Consider the following 19,298-nt stretch of genomic DNA (forward strand, 5'->3'; position numbering starts at 1 on the left):
GCTTTGACTCTTCATATTTCCTAGTACCCAAACATTGAATTGTCATTTTCACTATTAAAATCTCAAACTATAAAGACAATTTCGGTCATTCCGCGCGACGTGACCAATGTCACTATGGGGATGCATGTGGCCAAAAATCGAAAATTGCAATTTAATTCAATTCGATACTAAGTTTAATATATATTGTAGCTAAGAAATCCCTGCGCATTTCTGAAAAATATCTGTTATTAAAACATCAAGAATCCCCTGGAACATGCACCAGGTATCAGATCTGTCACATCATCACATGAATAGTGATAAAACAAAAGCAAGCATACCATTCGTATGGTGACTCTCTGATCGATAAGACGTTCTTCCCAATCCGTACAATGTAACGCTTTAATGTATAGTACAAATCTTGCTAATTCGCTTTTAAGGATAGCTTGCGCGCTCTCCGCCTCTTCGGGGTTGTGTCATTTTTTCTTTCTTTGCGTGTGCGCGTTAACTGTTATTCAGCCAGCAGAGCAGTGAAGCACCAGTATTTCTTTTCCTATAAGTCGCCTGGATAACGTTATACAAGTTAAGTAGTACTATTATATTACATTCCCCATTATTGTCTCCCTTACCATCCTGCATTGGGCAATAGGCTCGTGCCCCTGACAATGGTTCGCCTCAAAGTTAGATATCAACCATGCACAGTTTGGTATCATTCTGGTCCTGCTTTGGATGCAGCATCGGATGATGGCGTCGTCTTTGTCGCATTGTCTACGAATCTTGCAAGCTTTCCTTCCATGTGCCCCAATATAAAGCCGACACAAACTGAGTTGTTGTATTAACTTCCAGTGGTCGTCGATGGTTTTGTTACGAAACTCTGAACAATCCTTGCCATTCTTCTCCTTCGTCAGCTGCAGCTGTTGGCTTGGGTCATACTGCAACGTAACCTCAGTGGCCGCTCGTACCAGTGTCTGCATGTACTGGGCAAATGAACGAATGTATACTTCTACGCAGCATTGTTTGCGTAGAGAGACCAGTTCAGCTTCATGTGCGCTGGAAGCTTCTTTACCAACTCGTGCAAAAGAATTGGGTTGTCGAAATGCTCTACGTGTCTTCCAGTTTGAAAATGATCGCTGAGATTCTGAACCGCAATACTAAACCCTATTAGCGTGTCGAGTCCATCCTACTTCGGGACTGTCACTCCACGGATCTCCTGCAGAGCTCCGCTCTGCCATACAGCGTCTTCAACAAAACGAGAGCATGTACGGAACACTTGCTGGCAAAAGAAGTCGACTTCGCATCGACTCAACGGCATACCCCTTTAGGCATCGCGGAAACCTCACCAGATTTTCCACATCAGAAAACCCGCAGATCGTAGAAGAATAGGCATTCGCGCTAATGATTAGCGGCCAGTCTTCTGAATTACCGGGAAAGGTTGACAATGCCTTGGTCGTCACGTGTCTAGCTTCCAACTGTCGTGGTGTTCGTCTCCAATATACCGGCCCATCAAGCGGTAGGTTTTCTTCCTGTCGTCGCAACTCTTCAGAATATCGTCGTAATTCGATGGACCACTATACCTTCTCTACGATATATTTATTAGGTTGAAAACTACCGAATGATAACACGTTATACAGACAAAGAGTTATGATCGTGCGAGATTTTATAAATCAAGGAATGTATTTTCTATTTTACGTATCGGATGATTTGTAAAAACACGTATACGAGCGATAATAACGACCATTGAAGAGAAATACAAAGGATTGTTTACCTGATACACGGGCTGGTTAGCAATAACGGAACATAAAATTAGATTCATAAAAACAAACGCGGCAAATTTTCAGTACATATTGATCCGCAATCATCGATACTAGCCAGATTAAAGTTGTAACCCGTCAGGGTAACAATTTAGCACTGGGAGGAAATATACCCTTTTTTGCGTATATACTCCGTAGAGCTGTTCGATACCGTTCACATTTAGTTTGTAAATTTTTGTATAATTTCGCGTTTGTGCGTACAGATAGGTGTAGAAAATTTTGTTTTATGTTTGTGTATAAGAAACATAGGGTTTAGCTAGACTACCGCTCTCCTCTTGCGAAAATACGTTTGTGCTGATTATGTTGCTCATAGTTGACAGCTATGCGATGAGGCGGATTGTGTTTGTGATTCGCGTCATAGAAGGTACGGTGTCGCCATCTACAAAAGTTGTGCCTGTGGGTGATGCAAATGTAAACAAATGGTGTTAATTTTTCGTCAGTTTTCAAATGGATTATTTTCATATTTTCAAGAATATTGAGTTAAGTAAATACGTGAAAGGGGTTAAATAGACTTCCGCTAAACCTTTCTACTAAGCCACCAAACCTTTGTCAAAGCTTTTTCGCGGAAAATATGGAATAAGATTTTCATGTTTTGGCATAGGCTTTCCTCTTGGTTAATTGCAAATTGTGATTTTTAATATATAAATATATTGAAACATAATTTTAATGGTATGAGCCAATAGAGCATCATCCCAATAAAGCATAACGGATATAGTTTGATAGTATTTTTACTCGAGAACGTGAAGTGAAGTTCTTATAAATTGGTCGAATTTCACTGAAAGTATAACTATTAAAGACACTCGTGGCTCTGAACAGAAGTATGAAAATTCGGAATCAACCGAATTTTTACCGGTGTGTATTGCTCCTGATGACAAGCGGAAACATCTGCCCAGCCAAAAACTGCCTAGATAGCGTTCAACTGCTCAAAACCCACCCGTGTTTCTTTCCAGCAAACCATATGCAAGTATATAGCCCTAAAATCTTATTTGCCATTGCTGTGATATCCTCTCCGTGGTTGAAGACATCCGTCTACGTGGTTAAAAACTGCAGATAACCTACACATCAGTATATTTTTCATTTTGTTCCATATATATTGATAGCTTCTGACGGTATAAATATGGCCAACGAAAAATACACATTTCTCCATAACAAACTAATTGTATTGAGAGAAATTTTTACCACAACTTGGATACATATTGCTTTTCAATCTGTAAATAAAATTTTTAGCGAAAAGGTAAATTTTCAATACTTTTTATCATTTTGAAAACTTATTTGTTTTTTGCTTCACACGCAAAATAAACATGTTCTACGACATTTTTTACTCGTTTTTTCACCAAATTAGCTCGTTTGATGATTTTTGTTTTGATTTGCACTAACAATTTCATATATTTATGAAAAAACCGGCACGTTTAAAATGATTCATTTTCCATCATCCATTTGTTTACATGAACTTCACGCACACAAGCTGTCAAACTCAGATTCGTAGTCGCGAATAGTCGAGTGCGGAAGGCGGCCATCAAGTTTAGGCTAGAAAGTGACGGACCACGGTTTAGAACAGACTTCTGAAAAATAGTCTTTTTTCGGGACAGTTTCCCGCCACCATAACTGTGACAGTTTAGTACGCTCGTGCGACAGTGAAAAGTTCTGTCGAAAAGTGCCGGCTCGTGGTCCGGGTATTCAGTAGAGTGTTGCTGGATCGCCGAAGTGGGACAGCTAAATGCAAAGAAGTATTCGCTTCCCCGGCTAATCGTTAAAGATCCTGAGCATCCGCCCCTCTTGCTGTAGAGGATAAGCCGAACGAGCCTTGCTCTCGCCTACAGCTAACAGCCAAGGAGAAGGAAGCAGGACAACAGCTCCGCCTGGGAAGAACGCTGTGGTGTCTTCCGGATTCCTTGCGGGGAGCAAGCGAATCCGACGATTTTCGTCACCATCGCTAAGGAGGTTCCAACAAAGGAGCAAAGCTCACCTCCCTAGCTAATTGTTAAAGACATCTGCCGGAGTAGCCTAAGATACGACAGAAGGAGAACGCGGCCGTTGTTGACCCGGCCGGTCGGAAGATACCGCTCGTCGCCAGTAGCAGCAGATCGAGCATCAGCACGCAGAGAAGTGAAGCGAGAGTGGGAAGACAATAAACACGGTCAAAATTAGTTTATTTGTTTTTTGCCCTTTTTGTTTTGATACGAAAATCCGAAATTCCGGTAGAAGCACCTAGGCCGTCCTGAAAAGAAGGGTCCGCCGGGCAAACAAGAACCCAAGTAGTGGGCAAACCCCTACTTACATTTACTTATAAAGTCTTGTTGCGGCTGACTTCCGATAAGATATTCATTTTTACGGTAGTGTTTCCTTGATTAGATCTGTTCGCACCCTCTCATTCTGCTATTATCGGCAGAAGGCTGATAGCACCCAGTCGTCGCCGGTCTAAGGACCAAATGTCATCAATATACTTATACTCGGCATGGAGGCAAGATAATATTTATTGAACTTCATAAGGCGAAGCACAAAAGTTTCACAGACTTCAAAATATTTCAGATCGAATTAATCAGGTAATTTTCTCAGTTCTCTTGCATTCGGGTCCCCTGTCTGGTATGGCTGAGTGATGATGGCAGGTGGATGAAGGGTTTAAGGCAAACACACACGCGGTTTGCCTTGGATGGATTCGAAAAGATTGGCGTCCTTTAAGAAGGCGAGTAGTGTCTCTTCATGTCGCTCATTGGTGAATCCTGAATCGAGGAGTGCAGGTTATCTTGTTGTCACAGGTCTTCGAATTCCCTACAGTTAAATCGTGTGTTCCACCGTGAGTCTTGTGTTGCAAGTTACATACCTTGGATGATTTCGGTATTACCTTCTGATGGTAGCCTCGAAGATTCCTCCAGTCGGTGACAAAGTGCTCGGAGACTTTCGTTTTGAATACCCTAGTAATGTCGAAAATTGGAAAATGAAAGGCGTAGACCACTACCGAGTGTGACCGAGCGGTCAGTTTCCCTAAATGCTGCGGATTCCGATGTATCCGGAAATCCAGCATATGGTGGTTAACGGGTCATAGGATTGATCTATGGATTGGACGTAGGAGTGCTTAGTTTTCTCTGATTCCAGCATTTTGATGACCGAGAGAGAGTCGAAAATGATCATTATCGGAGTATCTTCAAGTTTCTTGGTTTCAATTTCACTGAAGCAGTCTAGATGAATGTCTGTGTCGAGCCTCTTTCGAAACGCGAACTGGTGATGGCCGAGAAGATCTTGTTCCTCGAGGACGATCATGAAGCATCTATATACCTTCCTTTCTATCGTCTTCTCCAAACAGGAGAGGAGACTGATTAGTCGGAAGTAATTTGGGCTCCTGATTCCCTAGCATTTGCGATGGGAATCTTAAGTGCGGTTCCTCAGTTGATTGAGAAGAGCTCACCACCCAGATCCTGTTGAATCCATCCAATAGTGGTCGCCTACCGGAGGTAACTGACTTAACAGGGGATAGCCAATGTTGTCGAGTCCGGCAGAATAGTTTTCTGTTGTATTCAGCGCAGTGGCTAGTTCCACTCCAGAAAAAGGCTTGTTGTAATCCTGGTTCTCATCTGACGTTAATGTTCTCCTGTTCTACGGGTGACCTTTATGGTCCTCTCCGTTTTGAGGAAGGTGGGTGGAAGGGAGTCCTCAGAGAGTTTCCCATTTCATTGGCAAATTCAGATTACCCAACTGTCGTGGTACCTTTGACCGATAATACGAAGCCGTTTTGTCTTCTGTTGTCGTTTAGAGAATTTACCCTTCTCCACAGTTCCGCAGTCAAAGAGCCGGAACTTCTCCCGTCCAGGAAGAAAGTCTAGTTGGCCTGGTTTATCAGACGGCGCAAATCCGCCGATCTCTCATTAATGGTGGTCAATGGGGGTGATTTTAAGAGATCGAAGTGCTTTTCATCGATTTTTTATTGCCTTCGCTATATCTGGGTTTCGCCCGCTAGTTTGAAGGGTGCATGATTTTGCAGCAGGAATCATGATTTCTACAAGCTCTCCTCCGGCTAGTGGTCGCAGTCTCGATCGAGAGCATCCGAAACGTTGTCTTCGTAGGTGGTCCAGTCCGCCCGAGCCTAGGGCCAACGATGTCACCGCGACATTAATGGAGGCATCCTCTCATGGGAGACTACGATAGGAAAGTGCTCGCTGTTTTTAGTGTTGGATCGAACCGATTAAGCTGGATTTGGATCAGCCCCGAAGATAGATGCTACTGACGTCATTTAGCATCAACGCATTGCTGTCTTCAACGCCCTCAATGATGGCGTTACCGCGACGGTAACACCTCCTTGAAGCCCACATTGTGCGATGGGCGTTGAAGTCATCCTTTTATCGGAAGTGGGTTTACGGTTGCTTGAAAAGATTCGTAATTTCATTCTAACGCCACTATTTTTCTGAGGGATATGTATAGACGCCACAGCCAGCACATCTTACGAGAAAGTTAATCTTTCTTGCGACTTCAATCAAGTCGGTATCCAATTTCACTGACTGAGACGCAGTGCAGCTGTGATTTCTAGGTTGACCGTTTGGTAGGTTTTCGACTCTTTTTTAACTACATTAGTTAAAGAATTTGCGACTTCATTTCATCAGAATTTAACACTAACTTAGTGTCAAGACTAAGCTGGCGTTGGATTGACACTAGCTCTAAAAACGGAGACACGGCTTGTGCTCCTGAGCAAACCCCTAGCAAGGCATGATGTTCCGCAAGAAATGGAGTTCTGCTTAAGCTGATGAGAATGAATGAAATCGAATGGAGGCAAGTGAGGGTCATCGCAATCCAAAAACCAGGGAAACCAATCTCCGACCACAACTGGTATCGATCGATTGCAGCGCTGTCCTGCATCGGTAAGTTGTCCGAGAAAATGATCTTGTTTCACCTCGACAATCAAGTCGAAGCAAATGGCTTACTATCAGATACACACACTTATAATACAAATTCGTAAATATAATGAAATCGATCATACAATACACGAATTCATTCGTCGTTTTCTGCAACAAAGTATTTTCGTGCATTCTAAATAGTAGGTTTCGTTCATTTCATTAACAAGAATGGCAGCTTGGTGAACGAAATCTTTCGTAAATTTTACACGTAAATTAATGTATACTGCACGAATGTTATCGTTCATAACGACATTATTTTTCGTGAATGAAACGAAATGTTTTGTTTATTTTAATAAACTTGTGTGTATATTACGAACGATTTCGTTGGTCGCACGAATTAATTTCGTTTATCTTAGAAAAGTGTTCGTATTTATTATCCTCTTATTGTTTTCAGTCGATCTTTTGGAATCGAAGTTTGACAACACAGATTTTTTTTATTTAAAAAATCGATGTGGCCAAATCAATTTTATTGTGGTACGAAGAAATGGCCGCTTGATGAACGAAAGTTTTCGTAAATTTTACATGTTTAGTGTACATTACATGAATGTTATTGTTGAAAACGACATTATTTTTCGGGAATGAAACGAAATGTTTCGTTTGTTTTAATAAACAGTTGTGTAAATTACAAACGATTTCGTTGGTCGCACGAATTCATTTTGTACATATTAGAAAAGTTTTCGTATTATTAGCCTCTTATTGTTTTCAGTCAATCATTTGGGATCTATGTTTGACAACATCGATTTTTTTTATTTAAAAAAAATCGATGTGGCCAAATCGATTTTACTGTGGTACGAAGAAATGGCCGCTTGATGAACGAAAATTTTCGTGAATTTGACTTATTTAGGTTACATTGCACGAATGTAATCATTGATAACGACATTATTTTTCGTGAACGAAACGAAATGTTTCGTGTATTTTAATAAACGTGTATGTATATTACAAACGATTTCGTTGGTCGTACGAATTCATTTTGTTCATCTTAGAAAAGTTTTCGTATTTATTATTTTCTTATTTTTTCATTCGATCTTTTGGGATCGATGTTTGACAACACCGACTTTTTTAGTTAAAAAACAGATCTGGCAAAATCGATTTTATTGTGATATGAAGAAATGGTCACTTGATGAACGAAAGTTTTCGTGAATTTTACTTATTTAGTGTACATGGCACGAATGTTGTCGTTGAAAACGACATTAATTTTCGTGAATGAAACGAAATGTTTTGTTTATTTTAATAAACGTCTATGTATATTAAGAACAATCCCGTTGGTCGCACGAATTCATTTCGTTCATCTATGAGAAGTTTTCGTATTTAATAACATATTTCTTTGACATTGCTCCGGCAGAGAAAAATTCAAAATTATTCATACAAAACCATCGAGCAGTTTGCGATGGCTCAACTGAATCCGTACTGCTCCAGATTCTGGATCAACTAGAAGCGGAAGAGGTTTAGAAAATCTTTTGAAACCGGCGGACACGGATACAGCTACTAAATAGTCAGACCGAGACCGTCGTGATCATCAACAATTATATGACGTATAGCAACAATGACTCCATATTGAAGCTCTGTTGACGTTGACGGTTCGTCGAATGGTGCTCGTAAATATTATGAAGATATTCGTATATAGCAGCGAACAATTCGTTTGCCGAATGAAGCTGTTTCGTAATAAGCCAACGAAAGTCGTTTCGTGGTTTTCACGAAAAACTCGTAATAAAAAATAAATGTGTTTCAACAGAACTACGAACGATTCATTATATGTACGAAAAATTCGTATATTTTATGAAAATTATCTGTTCGAAACTAATGCATAGCGATTTACGAATATATTCTATCAGTGCAATTTGGCTTCCGTAAAGGCAAACGGACGAACGGTTGCATTGCGTCGCTCTGGCTGTATCGACGCTAGCTCAAAAAACGAAGGGCAAATCCCAAGTCAAGCATGATATCCCGCAAGAAATTTCATTTTGAATTTAATGAGAACTTGAAATGAAGCCCCTTTCTTCCGGGACGTCAAGCTTGATTAGAGGTTTGCTCAGGAACACAGTTAGGGTCTCCGTTTTTGAAGCTATCCGGCGCTAGCTTAGTCGTGTCACTAAGTTAGTGTCGGATTCTGATGAGACGAAGTCAGAACTAACTAATTTAGTTAAAGGTTTTCTACCATAACGCGCAATTGTGGTTTTAAACAATTTATTAAAAATATTTTTTACCCAAATTTTTCTCCACTAAAGAGAAATATGGCATAGTGGAAAAATATCGGACTGATGTACGGATTTCAAATTTTAACTTTTCGAGTTCGTATAAGTTTTAGATCTCTCAATTTCAAAATTCTCATGTCTGGGTTGGATTCAGGTATTTTATGATATACGGCGGGTCGGATTGGAGATTCTCAAAATTGAAATTATCTGGCCCCGAACGGATCTGATTTGAGCATTTCATATTTTGAAATCTTGTGCTCTGGTGTCACAATTTCAAAATTCTCATGTTGGAATGGGGTCGGAAAAAATGGGCCCCACCAGCTCTCACCGTACAGATAAAACATAGCAGTAAAACAAAAATGTATTTGGCAGCTGTTAGAAAAAAATGTACATTTCGGCAGTAGTGATTTGCCACTGTACCGGTCTGTGCTGCCTCTGAAAATGTAAATATAAGACGGAAAATATGTTACTGGTACCGTTCGCATGCCTATAACAAATTTGTTTGCCCAATTTCCCAAAGGAATCAATTTTGTTATCTGTGACACGCACCCTTCCAAAACTAAGAAATGATCTCATATTTTCGCTTTATATGACATAACATATTCATATATATAACATATGAAAGCCACAAATGGGTTACATAATTTTGAATTCATAGTGATATCATTGAGCTGGAGCTATTAATAGTGACTTGTTTTTCGTATCCTCACCGAAAAAAATGACGGAACACTGCTGGCGATACTTTTCCAGCCCGCTATAATCGGCTAACTTTGGCAACGCCCTCGCAAAGCTAGTCAATTTCCTGAGGGATGGTCAATTGGTTGGTAGTCAAGTTTCATCTCCGGTCTTTCATTTGAAGCAAAGCACACAGAAACAGTTTATCCACTACAAATCGACTCCAATCATCGCCAGTTTCGAAATGAGTTTGTCAATACAACCTGTTGCATGCCCCTATATCGATTTATAACGCAACTGGACAACTAAACTGATCAGAATCAACAGTTTGATGAGTGGCATAATTGGACTTAGGAGACTTACCTGTTTCAAGGCTTTGTTTGTTCAGTGGGGTGACTTTGGCCCGATAGTATGATCCAATTAGTTTTAAATGTAAAACTACACTTAAAATGTCATCTACAATGTTTCTAATGAAGAATAAAATTCTGCATCGCAATTTATCAAATCAAATTCAATCTATTGTACAACGGTTTTCTCGAATATAATTTACATTACCATAGAAACAGCTGCCACAAAATCAACTGAGGGCAAGCCAAATTCGACACAAACATACGCCCGCATGAAATAGGTCTGGTGGCCGGAATTGTTATTGTTGATCCTTGCGAAGTCCATTGGAATAAATGTTCAAATTTTGTTAGCTCTACTCTAAACGTAACCAGTTGCTTGCTATCGTACCGCCATTCTGGCAACGGGTTGTTATCGAAGGCAAATGGAGTGTGCATGATGTGATTGGAAATCTGTAAAATGGTTTTATCTCCTGCCTCTTCCTGATCGTTCCTGGGTTTGGTAATGGGTTCTTTATGTTTATTATGTTGCCGAGCGGTGTGTTTCTAGGCAAGCGAAACATTACAAAGCTGTCAATATCAATTTGTTGCTTCGATGAGGTGGACGGTGTGGACTACATAGTAAACTGGCAGGGTGTTTGGATTAGAGATTGGTGGGTTTCATTTTTTTTAAACCAAAACCAAAGAAATTTAAAAAAAAACAACCTGAATCAGCGAATTTTTAATTTAAAAACTCTAATCCGGTTCGAACCCGAAAATTAAAAAGTCCCAAAAATATCATATTATTTATCGTCACTTGTCCCAATTCCAAGGATGCGAAACAAAATAAAAAAAATAATTTGGGAGCAGAACGAAAAAAAAGGCGAAAGTTTACGGTGCCAGTAAATCCCTGGTGAAGAAATTTTTGAAAAAAAAATGGAACGGAGCTTCACAAATTAAAACCAAAGTTTGTATTTAGAACTAGGGTGGTTCTACAAGGCAGATATCAATGACAATGGTCATCTTAAATTTTCGCATAAACTCTTACATAAAATGCTTATTACATCGAAAAAGTAATCTATGCAAGTTTTTAACTCAATCGGACATCAATAAGGGGATGCGGTGTTTGAATATTGATTTCATAATATAAGAAAAAATCCAAAGGGTACATGAAATGTTGAAAATCGATTTTTTTGTCGAAATATGTCTAAAAATAGCATATAATATCAGCATCTAGTGTCAAAACAAACGAAAACCGCTAAGAACAAATTTTTTAAAAAAAATTAGATCCAAGGACTTTTTTTTGAAATTTTTGAAAAAATGATTCGAAAATCGAAAAGTTTATTGTAATGCCCTATGATTGCAAAAAAAAATCCCATCGAACTAAGCTTGGGAACAGAACAAATAAAAAGATGGCAGGGATTAGGATTCCAACTACATCAATGTGAAAAGATTTTTGAAAAAAATTGGAACGTGACTTCATAGTTTAAAACCAAAGTTTTGTGAATTTTTTTTAAATTACATCTTTTAGGTGAAAATGGGCTTTTTTGATCGAATTTTCCCAACGAACTAAGCTTGGGAGCAGAACAAAGAAAAAATGGCAGGGATTTAGGGTTCCAACTACGACAATGTGAAAAGATTTTTGAAAAAAATTGGAACGGGTCTTCACAGTTTAAAACCAAAGTTTCGTAATTTTTTTTTAAATTACATAGTTTTACATATTAAGATGTAATTTTAAAAAAAATCACGAAACTTTGGTTTTAATCTGTGAAGTCCCGTTCCATTTTTTCAAAAATCTTTTCACATTGATGTATTTGGAACCCTGAAGCCCTGCCATATTTTTATTTGTTCTGCTCCCAAGCCCAGTTCGTTGGGAAAATTCGATCAAAGATGCACATTTTCACCTAAAAGATGTAATTTTAAAGAAGTTCACGAAACTTAGGTTTTAAACTATGAAGTCCCGTTCCAATTTTTTTCAAAACTCTTTTAATTTTTAAAGACCTTTGCATTGCTTCCATTCACATTCCTTCTAGAGGCTCGGTAGGGCACCGAACGCTTTGTAATATCACGGAATCCTTACCGGCACCGCGGCTAGTTCTAGGAGACTTTAACTCGCACGGTACGGCATGGGGCTGTCTTCATGATGATTATAGATCAACATTAATCCAAGATCTTTGCGACAATTTCAACATGACCATCTTAAACACGGAAGAAATGACGCAGATTCCTACACCACCAGCACGCGCGAGCGCGTTGGATTTATCGCTATGCAACATCGCTACAGTTAGATTGCGTGTGGCAGATGATCCCTGATCCCCACGGTAGCGATCATTTGCCTATCGTGATTTCAATTGCTAACGGTTCAAGACCATTGGAAACAATCAATGCCTCGTATGAGCTCAAACGGAACATTGATTGGAAGAGTTGCGATATCCGTTAAAATCGAATCCACTCAAGAGCTTCCTCCGGATGAAGAGTACAGGTTTTTGGTTGGCTTGATTCTCGACAGTGCTAATCAAGCTCAGACTAAACCAGTACCCAGCGCGAATACTCATGGACGATCTCCCACCCTGTTGTGGGATAAAGAGTGCTCAGAGCTGTACACGGAGAAGTCCACTGCATATAAGGCCTTCCGGGAAGACGGTTTACCCGGTAGCTATCAACAGTACGCGTCGTTAGAAAGGCGAATGAAGAGTCTAATAAAAGCCAAAAAACACAGTTATGGGCGCCGGCTCGTCGACGGGTTAACGAAAGAAACAGCGATGAGCACTCTTTGGGGTACGGCTCAACGTATGCGTAACCGAAACAGTATCAACGAGAACGTGGAATATTCAAACCGCTAGATATTCGCTTTCGCCAAGAAGATCTGTCCGGACTCTGACCCGGTACAGAAAACTTTCCCCGCCGCATCTCCTCACGATACCGCGAACGAAACACCGTTTTCGATGGTGGAGTTCTCACTTGCACTCTTATCTTAGCAACAATAACGCCCCAGGGTTAGACAGAATCAAATTCAACTTGCTGAAGAATCGGCGCAAAAAGGCGTTTGTTGAACTTATTTAACAAGTTTCTTGAGGGTAATATTGTCCCTCACGACTGGTGGCAAGTGAAAGTCATCGCTATCCGAAAACCAGGAAAACCTGCCTCCGACCACAACTCGTATCGACCGACTGCATGCTGTCCTGTATTCGGAAATTGTTCAAGAAAATGATCTTGTTTCGCCTCGACAATTGTGTTGAAGCAACGGTTAGATACACAATTAGGCTTCCGCAAAGGCAAAGGGACGAACGATTGCCTTGCGTTGCTTTCTACAGAAATCCAAATGGCCTATGCTAACAAAGAGCAGATGGCATCAGTCTTCTTGGATATTAAGGGGGCTTTTGACTCAGTTTCTATCAATATTCTGCCAGAGAAGCTGCACCAGCATGGTCTTTCACCTATTTTAAATAACTTTTTGCTAAACCTGTTGTCTGAAAAGCACATGCACTTTTCGCATGGCGATTTAACAACATTGCGATTTTGCTACATGGGTCTTCCGCAGGGCTCATGTTTAAGTCCCCTACTCTATATTTTTTACGTGAATGACATTGACGATTATCTTGCCAATTCATGCACGCTAAGGCAACTTGCAGACCACGGGGTGGTCTCTGTTACAGGGTCCAATGCTGCCGATTTGCAAGGACCATTGCAAGATACTTTGGACAATTTGTCTGCTTGGGCTCTCCAGCTGGGTATCGAGTTCTCCACAGAGAAAACTGAATTGGTTGTCTTTTCTAGGAAACGTGAGCCGGCGCAACTCCAGCTTCTATTAATGAGTGTAACGATCAATCAGGTCTTCAGATTCAAATATCTCGGGATCTGGTTCGACTCTAAAGGTACCTGGGAAGTCACATTAGGTATCTGAAACAGAAATACCAACAAAGGGACAATTTTCTCCGAACAATAGCTGGAACATGGGGGAGGGATAACCCAGGAGACCTGATCAGGCTATACCAAACAACGATATTGTCCGTGATGGAGTACGGGTGTTTCTGTTTCCGCTCCGCTGCGAACCTACACTTCATCAAACTGGAAAGAATCCAGTATCGTTGCTTGCGCATTGCCTTGGGTTGCATGCACTCGACCCATACGATGAGTCTCGAAGTGCTGGTGGGCGTTCTTCCGCTAAAAATCGATTTTGGGAACTCTCATATCGATTGCTCATCCGATGCGACATTTTGAACCCGTTGGTGATTGAAAACCTCGAGAGGCTCATCGAGCTTAATTCTCAAACCCGATTTATGTCCTTGTACTTCGACTACATGGCACAGAGCATCAATCCTTCTTCGTACAATCCCAACCGTGTCCGTTTCCTAGATACTTCTGATTCTACTGTGTTCTTCGACACATCCATGAAAGAAGAGATTCGTGGAATTCCGGATCAAACACGCCCCCAATATAGTTTACGATAAATTCCGAGAAGTCGACTGTGACAAAATGTTCTACACTGACGGATCAAATCTCGATGGGCTCACTGGCTTCGGTATCTTCAATAATACTCTCACCGCTTCATTCAAGCTCAATGATCCCGCTTCAGTTTACGTCGCAGAGTTAGCTGCTATTCAGTACACCCTTGGCATCATCTTGTATCTGCCCACAGATCACTACTTCATCATTTCGGACAGCCTCAGCTCTATCGAATCTCTTCGTTCGGTGAAGCCTAAAAAGCAATTCCCGTTTTTCTGGGGAAGATACGGGAGTCTCTGCGCAAGTTATCTGAAAAATCTTACCAGATTCTGGTTCATGAAAAGGCCGACTCATTAGAAGGTGACATCTACGAAAGAGCAATTTGCTTCAAAGAATTTTTCAGTATTTATCATTAGAGGACACTCGACAGTTGGCAAAACTCGTGGAGAAATGGGGATCTTGGACGATGGTTACATTCAGTTATCCCGAAGGTATCAACAAAACCTTGGTTCAGGGGGGTAGATGTGGGTCGGGATTTCATACGTGTAATGTCCCGGCTTATGCCCAACCACTACACATTGGATGCGCATTTGCGGCGTATTGGGCTCACAGGGAGTAGTCGGTGTGCTTGTAATGATGGGTATCACGTCATCGATCACGTTGTCTGGGCGTACGCTGGATATTGTGGCGCCAGATCACAGTTAAAGGGTTCCCCCCGGGCCCGAGGTAGACTACCCGATGTTCCAGTTCGGGATATCCTGGCAAGTCGCGGTCTTCCCTATATGTCTCTCATCTACTTTTTTATTAAAACGACAAACATCCTAATCTAGCCCATATCCTTTATTTCTCGTTTTTAGAAGTTCCCTGTGCTTCCTTTTGGAGCACCAGAGTGCCACCATGTGACTGCTGTCAGCTTTACCAAGCCTGCACAAATGAAGTCAAAGCGAGAGCAGGTCGATGGTCTGATCACTCTTGAAGGATTCTCCGCCGTCAACTCGATCCTAGGCTTCTATCATCTACCAGCCTGAGGCTCTAACTCATGTCACTGTTCTTCTCTTTGCCTGAAAGTTGCAAGTTGTGTTCTTCTTTCCCTGTCATCGTGCTCGCCTACTCCCCCTGTTCCTGATAAAACTCCTGCTGCTGTTACAAAAACCAATTTGTATTGTATTCCTAGTTTTAAGATAGCCTTGAACTTTTTCATTCTTTTTTCTCGTATCCCATCTTGTATATCTAATTGTAATCCTAGTTTTAAGATAGCTGTGAAATTTCTCATAAAAGTTTTTTCTCCTTCTTATATATTAACCTGCATTCATAGTCTTAAGATAGCTGTAAATTTTTTTTTGTGAAGAAATAATTATTGTTCAATCTTGTACATCGAATCACATTTTCAGTTTAAGCTAGCTGTAAAAAATGTTCCTCTCAATATTAAAAAATATTTGTACATTGTAACGTCTTAGTTTTAAGATATTCAACATATAAAAAAAAAAGAATTTGGCACCGCCAAGCTAACGCATTTGTGCCTATTAAATAAACGAGCTGAATAAAAAAAAACAATCGCCAAAATGGAGCGATTTGGAATCAACGGCAGTTTGTTGCAGCTATTTCGATCCTATCTCACTGATCGAGAAATAGTGGTTGTCATTGGAGATTATCAGGCACCCACATTTATTTCACCCTCACGAGTACCCCAGGGAAGTCACTTAGGACCGTTGATGTTTCTTCTTTACTTCAACGACGTTCATCTAGTTCTGAAGACTCCATGAACCGCATGTGTGTAAATCTCATTAAAAACCCCGATTTGTTTTAACTACCGGCTACTGGATAAAGAAAAATTCAGAAACGCATTGGTCAGGTGAAGGATCTAGGAGAGATACGTTTAAACAGCACGCCTCCTATGCAGTTAGCAAAGCAAGCTGGGATACATCTTCAGCATTGCCAAAAAATTTTACGGATATATATTGCTTCAAATCGCCATACTGCTCTTTCTTGCGGATAATCCTGAAGTGTTGCTGTGAAGTTTCGAGCCCAAACTATAATAACGGTGTTGAGAAAATTGAGTCCGTGCAACGAAGCTTTTTACGTTTTTCGCTTCATACACTGCCATGGAGGAATTCTAGCCGTCTACCAAGTTACGAAAGCCGGTGCCAGCTGATTCATCTAGAATCCCTACTTGTTCGAAGGAATATAGCAAGGGCTTTGTTTGTTTCTGAAGCTGGTCATCTGGATTCCCTAGCCATTTTGGAACAGATGAACATAAATGTCGCACCACCCTAACATAAATGTAGCTTAACAATCTTATACTCCGATTACCATATCTGGGCACTAATTACAGTATGCGTGGAGCCATTACTAGTCTGCAAAGGATCTTGAACCGAGTCGCTTCTGTCTTCGACTATAATATGTGTCGCCGAACTCTGCGCCTTCGATTTTTCAGAACCTTCAATGGACCCGCTAACTTCGGCTGATTCTTTATCTGTTGTATCATTGTTTTTTAAGTTAATTGTTATTATTAATTTAACGACTTTTTGTAACAATTTGACTGTTGATAATATGTTTAGAATTAAGACACCATTGACAATATGAAATGCCTGTTAGTGTAAATAAGACAAATACAAATATTGGGGTGAGCTGCGTACAAGGCAATCGATTGACCAACTACGGTATGCTCACCCCCATGATTATTTATTAAGTTAAAACTTCTGCGGTGGCCACGGTCACTACAACCAATTAATGGATCGGTATGATTTTTATGGAGTTACTTTTAACTATAATAGCAAGTTTACAAAAACATGACTCTAACTATATACATATAAAAATTACAATAAAATACGGGATTTGACCTAGTGCAAAAGTATATGACCCCTTAAATTAAATACTCTTAGATTCCAATCAGACAAACCCTCCCCTCACGGGCAACCAACTTTCCGGTGGTTAAGAGCATCAGAAATACGTGCAAAATACGTCTAATGACTTTCGTCGATAATCACCTGGCCAGGCTAGGCTGCCACGGCGACCCAGTTTCTCCCGGTTTCCCGCAATAACGAGCACCACATCCGGTGAGGCGTGCAGATGACAATTTTCTAAACGACTTTACCCTCGCCGGGCCGGGGCTAACCTATTCGGGTCTACATTTTTTTTCTCTGTTGATGCACAACGGATATCCTCCCGAACGATCGAAGAGAAGGAGCGAAATGCCAGGGACGTGGATAATCCTTCCGATGCGATATTGAAAATTTGCTTTTAATGACGCGAATTGAAGGGATCTTGATACGTGCTGCATATATTCATCGAGGTACGTGACCAGGATGTTTTTCTGTTCGATATTTTCCAATTTCTCCTAATTTGGTCTAATCGGAATATTAGGAGGAAACCGGATATAACAATAATTTGAATATAATACAAAGAAACCCAATCAGCTATTTGTCGCTCCATTGGCATAAAGCTGTTGATTGAATAGCGGAAATCAAACGGTAACATGTTGAGTGAATTCAGATTGTTTTAAGATTAGTTGGTCATTGTTTGTTACCTGATACCTAATATTTGACAAAGTTTGCAAAAAACAAGGACTGAAAAAACTTAACCTCTTACTATGTTAGAATTGAAAACATATTGATAAATCATACCATAATTGAAATTGTATACATTCCGTGCATGGAATACAACCGACCAAATTATTTTCTTTACTCACACTACACATTTCCCATTTCGTTCTGCTTTCACTTTTCAGGATCTCTGCACGATAAAAGCCTTCCGACTTTATCCGGCATTCCGGCGTGAGGAGAAGCAATTTATCCACATCGGGCAGTGGCAAAATCCGACCCGAGCACGACGAGTAATGGTTGGAAAATTAACTGTAAGTGCGAGTGCAACATAAACCAAGCAAGTCGAAAAAAATATCCCAAGAAAATTTACTACTACCATAAAGAACACCTTTCCGCGAAAAAAAACCCAGGCCAAAAGAGAACCGATATGAGTTGGTCATCCAGTTGGAGCTACAGCGTGAATGTGGACGATTTTCGGTTCTGAAACCAAGTGAGGATAGTGAACGTGATACTTGTATACCAAAGGAGCGGTATTCTGGTTTCAATTTTGGTAAGACCATCGAGTGTGGTCAGTTTCATTAGGTTTAGGTTTCTGTTAGTTGGTGCGAATAAATTGTGTACATACACACACAGAAACAACCCACGGAAAAATAACACCCCGCGTAACGACGAGGATCACCGGAGAACGGGGCATAAGAACGTAAATCATCGCTTATGTATAGTAAACAACGAATTGTTCGTGGATAGTTTTTGCTCACGCAATCCGTTTTGCCGCAAGCCGGAGGTTTTCGAGACTGGAATAAATCTAACAATTATTGAATTCGGAACGTCGGCAACGATGCTCGGTACGACACAGGCAGTGGTGATGGCGAATTCAACAAGTTGGTTGAATTTTACGGCGGATTGAATGGAACGGTGAGTAAACGAGCGTTGGATTGTACCTACCTAATGTCTTATTTGTTAGATGGCGGTTTGGTGACGGTTATTGGAATTCGTTATAGAGGGATGAAGAGTATTACGAACAAATCGAGTTAGAAACGATGGTATCAACGGAGAACATTTAATGTATTTGTTTTGTAAGTTTTAAGGTGTATGCAAGATGAGTTTGATTTGAAATGAAGGCATTTATTCCTTGAGGAAATACGAAATCTCCTAATATTCGAAAAGAGGTAACTTCTAAATCGCGGAACTGCTAGGTCAGATATTGAGCATTTTAAGCTGGCATCCTTTTTGAATACATATCTGCGAAGTTCATTCGGAGTGGCAAACGATTTTGCAAAATATTCTCCGACTATAGCTTGGAACTGTTTTCAAGGATATGAACTAAGACGACCTATGCGAACTGCATCTTGTGCATCGCTTTGCAGTGCCATTTCGAGGGAAAATGTTGGGTAATATTAGAGACCTAACTTGAGTTAGGGTGATCATATCAGGCGAGTGAAAAAATCTA

The 19,298-nt window shown here is 40.5% G+C and overlaps 1 protein-coding gene across 6 annotated transcripts in view; it reads left to right on the plus strand.

The window, feature by feature from the left end:
• Positions 1-19,298, plus strand: part of LOC131678806 (probable G-protein coupled receptor 158) — a 309,807-nt gene that overhangs the window by 29,504 nt on the left and 261,005 nt on the right. For all 6 annotated transcript variants that reach the window (XM_058959138.1, XM_058959139.1, XM_058959140.1 and 3 more), the window contains exon 2: positions 18,034-18,763. The gene's annotated coding sequence lies outside the window, so the exon portion shown is untranslated. The remainder of the gene's footprint in view (positions 1-18,033; positions 18,764-19,298) is intronic.

The sequence above is a fragment of the Topomyia yanbarensis genome, chromosome 2 (genome assembly GCF_030247195.1).
Source record: "Topomyia yanbarensis strain Yona2022 chromosome 2, ASM3024719v1, whole genome shotgun sequence".
Lineage (NCBI taxonomy): Eukaryota > Metazoa > Arthropoda > Insecta > Diptera > Culicidae > Topomyia > Topomyia yanbarensis.